Genomic DNA, 6,522 nt, shown 5'->3' with positions numbered 1-6,522 from the left:
ACACCAACCCCATTAATCATTATGCTGTGCACCTTCAGGTGACTGAGACTCTGACACCATGGAATTCAGCTTGGCCTTTGTTGTCCTGGCTATGTGACTAGGTCAGGCATTGACATGACTCACACACATGCCAATAATCTTGTACTTCTCTCTCTCTTTTTTTTTTTTTTACTAAAACCTGAAGCCTTGGAGAAATCCTTCTTTTTACTTAAAAACTGCTTCTACAGATTCCCTGTGCATACGTAAAGAATGGAATGAAAAGTATATGGGGTCAGGGAGGTGGCAGAGATCTGAAGGATGGTCCTCACAGTCCCGGGCACCTGCTCTCTGCACGTTCTGGTCACTGTTCTGATATCTTGAACTGTGTATTAACTTATTGGATCCTCACACAATGCTGTGAGTGATTCACACTGGAAATTTCCATCTCATGTGCCTGGATAGGCTCACTTTGTCAAACTAAATTCCAAACAGCCAACAATTTCCACAGTGTTCCATGTCTGGAACCTTTTCTCGAACCATTTTTAATAGTCATTATATTCTTCCTTTCTACCCCAAAACTCTAAGGTAGCAGAGAAATTCTCAGTTACTGAGACCTGACTCATTCTGAGACCTGTGAGCCAGCTATGGGATACACGTTGCCATTCTCAGTTCCAAGGGTTAGATGCACACTAGCAATTTTAGGGTGACATAGAAGGAAAGCCCCCAAAGCTTCCCAAGACAAACCATGTTTGAGAGTTTAAGTGGCTTTACGTAGAAGACAAGAAGTCTTGAAGGAGATATAAATCAATGGAAAGATGTCCACCAATTGTGTCTAAATGTCAGTCAGCTGACAAACGGACCAGCAATATGTGGTAAATCCACATAATGGATTATTACCTGCCAAGCAAAAGAGATGAAATACTAAGGATTTTTGTTTTTTAATTAAAATCCATGTTACATGCTGTAACATGGATAGGCATTACACTGAGTGGAAAACACCAGACATGGAAGACTGTGTGATTTCATGGAAACCTGAGGAATAGATAAATCCATAAAGACAGAAAGTAAGTAAATTGTCTAGTTTGGAGTAGGGAATTTAGAAAGAAGAATGATGCTAATAGGCACAAGGCATCTTTTTTGGGATGTTTAAAGTTCTAAAATTGTATTGTGATGGTTCTAAAACTGTGGATAGACTAAAAAGTCAATACTTTAAGTGAGTAATCTTTGTAGTATGTGAATTCTTTCTTTAAAAGAAATAATATTCTATCTAAAATTATAATACCCTAAAATGCAGAATTTGTAATATCTGCCATGAGGAACTGACTAAAACACAGTATAAACATAGTATACAAACCAAAATATAAACACAATTAAAGAGAAAAATGTCAATAAAATAGCACAGTCATCATCACCATCACCACCATCAATCACCATCACCATCACCACCACTATCACCACCATCACCATCACCATCACCACCACTATCACCACCATCACCATCACCATTACCACCACTACCACCACCATCACCATCACCATTACCACCACTACCACCACTTTCATCATTACCATCATCACCACAGCCACAAGACTACCACCACCATCATTATGGTGGTTTAATGAGAATGTCCCATATAGGCTTGTGTGTTTGGACACTTGTTTTCCAGTGGATGATACTATTTGAGGAGGTTTTTAAGGTCCAACCTTATTGGAAGAACTATGCCACTAGAGTGGACCTTCAGAGCATGCAGCATCACCCTACTTCCAGCCTCTCTCTGCTTGATGCTCTGGCTGCATGCCTGTTCCTGTTGCAGCCATGCCTGCTCCCGTTGCAGCCATGCCTGTTACTGTTGGTGCTATGCCTGTTCCTGTTGCAACCATGCCTGTTGCTGCCGTGCCTTCCCACCATGATGGACTCTCTCCATTTTATAAGTTCATTTTGGTTGTGGTGTTTTATCGCAGCAACAGAAAAGTAACCAAAGAAATCAACACCACCCCCCACAAACACTCCCACCACCACCACCATGACAATTCGAGAACGAACAAGCTAGGCACTGCACTACAAACTTTTACTGGTATCGACTAATTTAATCCTACCAATAAGTCTATGAGGTAGTATGAGTGCTATTTACTTTCTAGATCAGAGTATTGGGGTAAAGAATTCACATAGCCAGGACTACCTAATTAGCCAGTATTAATCTAATGATGAGTCTTTGGGTTTAATCCCTGACTCTTGAGATCCACGGGCAACTTCTGGGACCAATAAATATCACAATATCTTCTATCTGCTCACAAGGTCCCAAAGGACATCTCAGGTTTTAGATAAGGTGTACCAGGGTGTCCTGGGACATGCTCAGGGCTGAGATGGGAAGGGATAAATCGAGGGTCTTTGCAGAGTGTGTGGACATCTGAAGCTCAGGCTTTTCCCAGCAGTAAGATGGAGGTGGTGTGCTTGAATTAGGAGAGTTCAGATGTTTCTGAGGAAACGGTGGTGGCGGGATCCTCCCTCCTCTAAACTCTATGCATTTTCATAATAGAAGCAAGAAGCTTCCAGATGCCAGCTGCAGAATTTCAATTCCTGCCTGGGAAGAAAAATGAGCACTGTTTGCAGGAACAGGAAAGGACTAGGGGTGAACGAGAATGTTCTGAAACCAGAACAAGATTACCAATTACAGTTGTTAGTCCAAGAGCCAGAGGCCTGTCTTATGCTCAGGACAGGCCTTGATCTTCTCCAGAGATGACTGGAGCTACCAAGGCCCTGGATTCCTCAGGTCCAAGTGTACTCACAAGGCTTTGTAATAAGAGCCGGCTGTTTGAATTGTCATTACAAGAAGTTGAAAGTGGTTCCCAGCTTTTACTAGAGTCAGTCAGGGAGTCACCATATTGCTGCTCTCTTGAGAACTACCGTCTTTCTTGCCCAGACCCCATACTAGTAAGGGCAGGCCGGGAACCTCTCAGCACCTTCTTCAAAGATGACTTCTCCATGCCACTACAGAAGGCATCTGTTGCTAACTAGCCTTTGGAATATGATTACCAAAGTAATCTGCTGTAGAAATACTGAAGTTTATATCTGAGTTCAGGAGCTGTGATAAAGCACTCACTTTGGGACAGTGGCATGACTTGGTGGGTAAAGAGGATTTCTGCCAAGTTGGAAGACTCGAGTTTGAGTTCATATATCAGGGTTCATATATCAGAAGGGAAGAACAGACTCCCCCAACAACCAAATGGAAGTATTACTTAAGATTTGCCCAAGCTGAGATTCAGAATGGTTAAATAGCCAGTCCCAAGTCACCTTGTGGCAGAGCTAGGCAGTGAGTGGGCAAAAGCTTGTCTCCCTTTAACTCCTCCATTATAGTATGGTAGTTCAAGGTGAAGATGTAAGTCCTGTAGATAACAGAGGGGGTTCTGGGAATTCATTGACATGGGGTGTGGCCTCTGTGAAGGGTGCTGCATGCCTAAAGGGGAGATTTCCTGGGGTGGGGGGACTGTCTCAAATGTCACAGTATCATTCTGAGGCACCTAGAGGCACACTTCAATCCCTGTCTAGATTGATACTTGGAAGATCATCAGAGCCAGCTGGCCACTCAGCCAAGACTATGAGCCTTCCCTCCCATGGTTCCTTACTGCCTCAGATGCGGCTTTTCCAAGTCCATTCAGTTACCACAAATTAGCCAGAGATCCCTTCTGCTGTGTCCACCATTCACTGATTCAGAAGTGGCTGGAGGACTCTGCAGCTGCTAGGGGCTCACCTAGGCAGTGGGAATGTGGCTGGGTACCAGACAGAGGCAGCTTCTTAGCTGTACTTTCTAGAGCCTGGCACTCAGGATAGGGAGGTTCTCAATGAGTTTGGGATGAATGAATGAATGAATGAATGAATGAATGAACGAACGAACGACCCTCTAAGCATGGCTGCAGGTCTTTCTGAAAGATGGCTTTAATCATATTTCTCTTCTCAGGAGCCCGCGATGTAGAGTCCCAATATATCATAGCATCAATGCTGCATAAGCCCCAGGCTAAGCCCCTGCAATGCCTCCCACCTCTTGACCAGAGGCATACTTCTCCTTTACAGGCACCTCCCCCTAAGAGAATCCTTTTGCTTTTCCTCAACTTCAGCTTGCGCTTACTCTCAAGGTGACCTTCCCTGAGAGGCCCTCTGACAGGAACAATCCTCAACATCTATTTAACTCCAGGCCTGTTGCTACGTCTCCTTCAGTCCAGAAAGCAGGCCACTTTCCTGTAAGTTTTCCTCTCTCACACTGCTCAGAGAAGTCCCCCAGGGTAGAGACTGTGCCTGCTTAATTAATTTAATTCTGCTTCTCCCACTGAACTTTGTTTTGTACTAAGGAGTCATCAGTATGAAATCAGAGAGGCCAGAGGGAAGCCATTCTTCCCTATCCCCAGGGTGTGTAATGTGGGGAGTGGTTTAGAGAAAAAGGTGGGGGTGGAGGTAGTGAGTGTTCAAGTGGGCAGCATGCTGGTGGTGGGTCAGAGCAAGGCTCTGGGGCCTGGTTATTGTTATCCTTCAACTCCTGTAGCAACCTGGCAGCCAGAGCTATCTTCCAGAACTAGAGAAGAGCCTTGTGCAGCTTCCAACTGTATACCTCTGAGTACCATGGCAACCTGAGACTGGTCACCATAGCAACCCCATTCTTAACCAGAAGCACATCCTGCAGCTGAAGGTGAATGAGAACAGAAAAGGCATAAAATCAGGTGCATCAGAGGCAAGAGGCTCACAAAGTTCTGGCCAAAACTCCAAGGAAAATGACTGAGATCTTGTGCCATACAGACAGCTTTCAGAAAGCAATCATTTCTGGCATCAAGGACCACGAAGGACCCCCTCGGAAGTAAAAAAGAGGTTGAGGAGGAAAAAGAATCAGAACAAATTTCGCTTTCATCTCCACTCACACCAGAGGACCCCTCAGCTAAAATCCCCACTATGTTCCACATGATATGACTAAATTTCCTACAGCCAGAATTTTAGTGCAGAAGTTTGGTTTGGTCATGACATGTACCACCCTCTTTGGGCCCAACTTTTGACAGGCTCCCTTTCCCATGAATTCTCACTTAGGGAGGTATGGGCACCAAAGTACACTGCACTCGGTGAATGTCAAGGCCAGACAACTACATCACTGCTTGTTTTAATGAGTAGTGATGTACGGGGTAGAAGAAGATGATCCATAGAGAATGTTGGCGCGGAACTGGGCTCCCTGCTATGGGATGGTGTTTGAACCCAGGTGGCGGGCCACTGTCCAAAGCTTTGAGGGATGGGGGGGATGGTCTCAGCCCAGAATAAGAATTGATAATGAGTGCCCAAATGGGACAGTCCAGCTTCTAGGGAGAAGTTACCCAGGGTAGAGCTACAGGGAGAGCCCTGAGCAAATGGTCTCACCTGCGAGGCTAAGTCTCACCAACGCTTATCAGAGGTTGCAGACTCCACACCACTCTGCTTACGTCTCCTTCTTGAAGGAGGCAAGCAATGCCTAGGAAGAGGCTTGCTTCTGAAGATCAAAGTCCCAACAGCATCAGAGAGGGAGATGATGAGAAAAAGAACTTCCCCACTTCCTAGCTCCCAAGTCCCAGCCCAGGGTAGCCAATAGATCAGCAACCCGAAGTGGTGGGCTGGAAGTGGAGGAGGGGGTGGAAGACAAGGGGGAATGGAGAGTTATTGAGGAAATTCTGAGGACCGAGCCAGACACTTTATCAGATAAGCGGATTTTAAGGGATCAGGGGCCACCAACCCTAACTCTAGCCACTAAGCCTCTGGGCCTGTGGCTAAGTCGGGTATGAATTTTTCATTAAAAACAAAAAAAAAAGATGCTTCCTTAAGTAAATTCCTCACTCCTTCCTCAATCCACCTGCCTCTTTGTCTTTCTAGGCTGAGTAGGGCTTGGAAGAGCAACTCACATCCCCTGCATGCTGCCTCAGGGTGACAGGCGCGGCGCTCTGGAAGACTCTAATCCGGTGAGCCAGAGGGAGGAGATGAACTTCGAGCCCCTTCCCGATTTAATGGCAGTGAAGATACTGCCTTTGAGTACAGCGTGGCTCGAGAACTTATGGCTGGACCCCGTCCTGTCTCGGTAAATCCAGCCCAGCTCTTTCTGTTTGGTTACTCGACGGCTTAGCTCAGCCTGTCTGCAGAAAGGAGATGCTTATGGGGAGCATCGAGGACGCTTGTTCTTGTTCCAAGCGCACTGGAGGGATGTGGGGTGTCCTCTATGCCCGCAGAGAGAGGCAGGAACGGACTTGTTTCAGCACCATGGGCTGCGAACAGCGCCACGCGACTCAACACCAGGACAAGCTTTCCCAGGACAGTGCCCAAGCAACTTCCAGCTCAGTTACCCTTGAATCCTTACCCCGTCAAAGTTTGGGCTTCTTGGTGCGCCTGGATTTGGAAGAGCGTCTCCTCTCTCTATCTCTCTGAGCTCTGGGCAATAGCCCGGACTTCTTTCTCCTGTTCTTCAGCTCCCCGTCATGATCTTCTGGGACCAGCAGGCGGAGTAGCCCGTTGCCTCCTTTGACTGGGAGAGTCGCCTGAGATTCAAA

Source organism: Mastomys coucha, unplaced genomic scaffold, assembly GCF_008632895.1.
Source record: "Mastomys coucha isolate ucsf_1 unplaced genomic scaffold, UCSF_Mcou_1 pScaffold14, whole genome shotgun sequence".
In the NCBI taxonomy this organism is placed as follows: Eukaryota; Metazoa; Chordata; class Mammalia; order Rodentia; family Muridae; genus Mastomys; species Mastomys coucha.
This window is presented reverse-complemented; position numbering follows the sequence as displayed.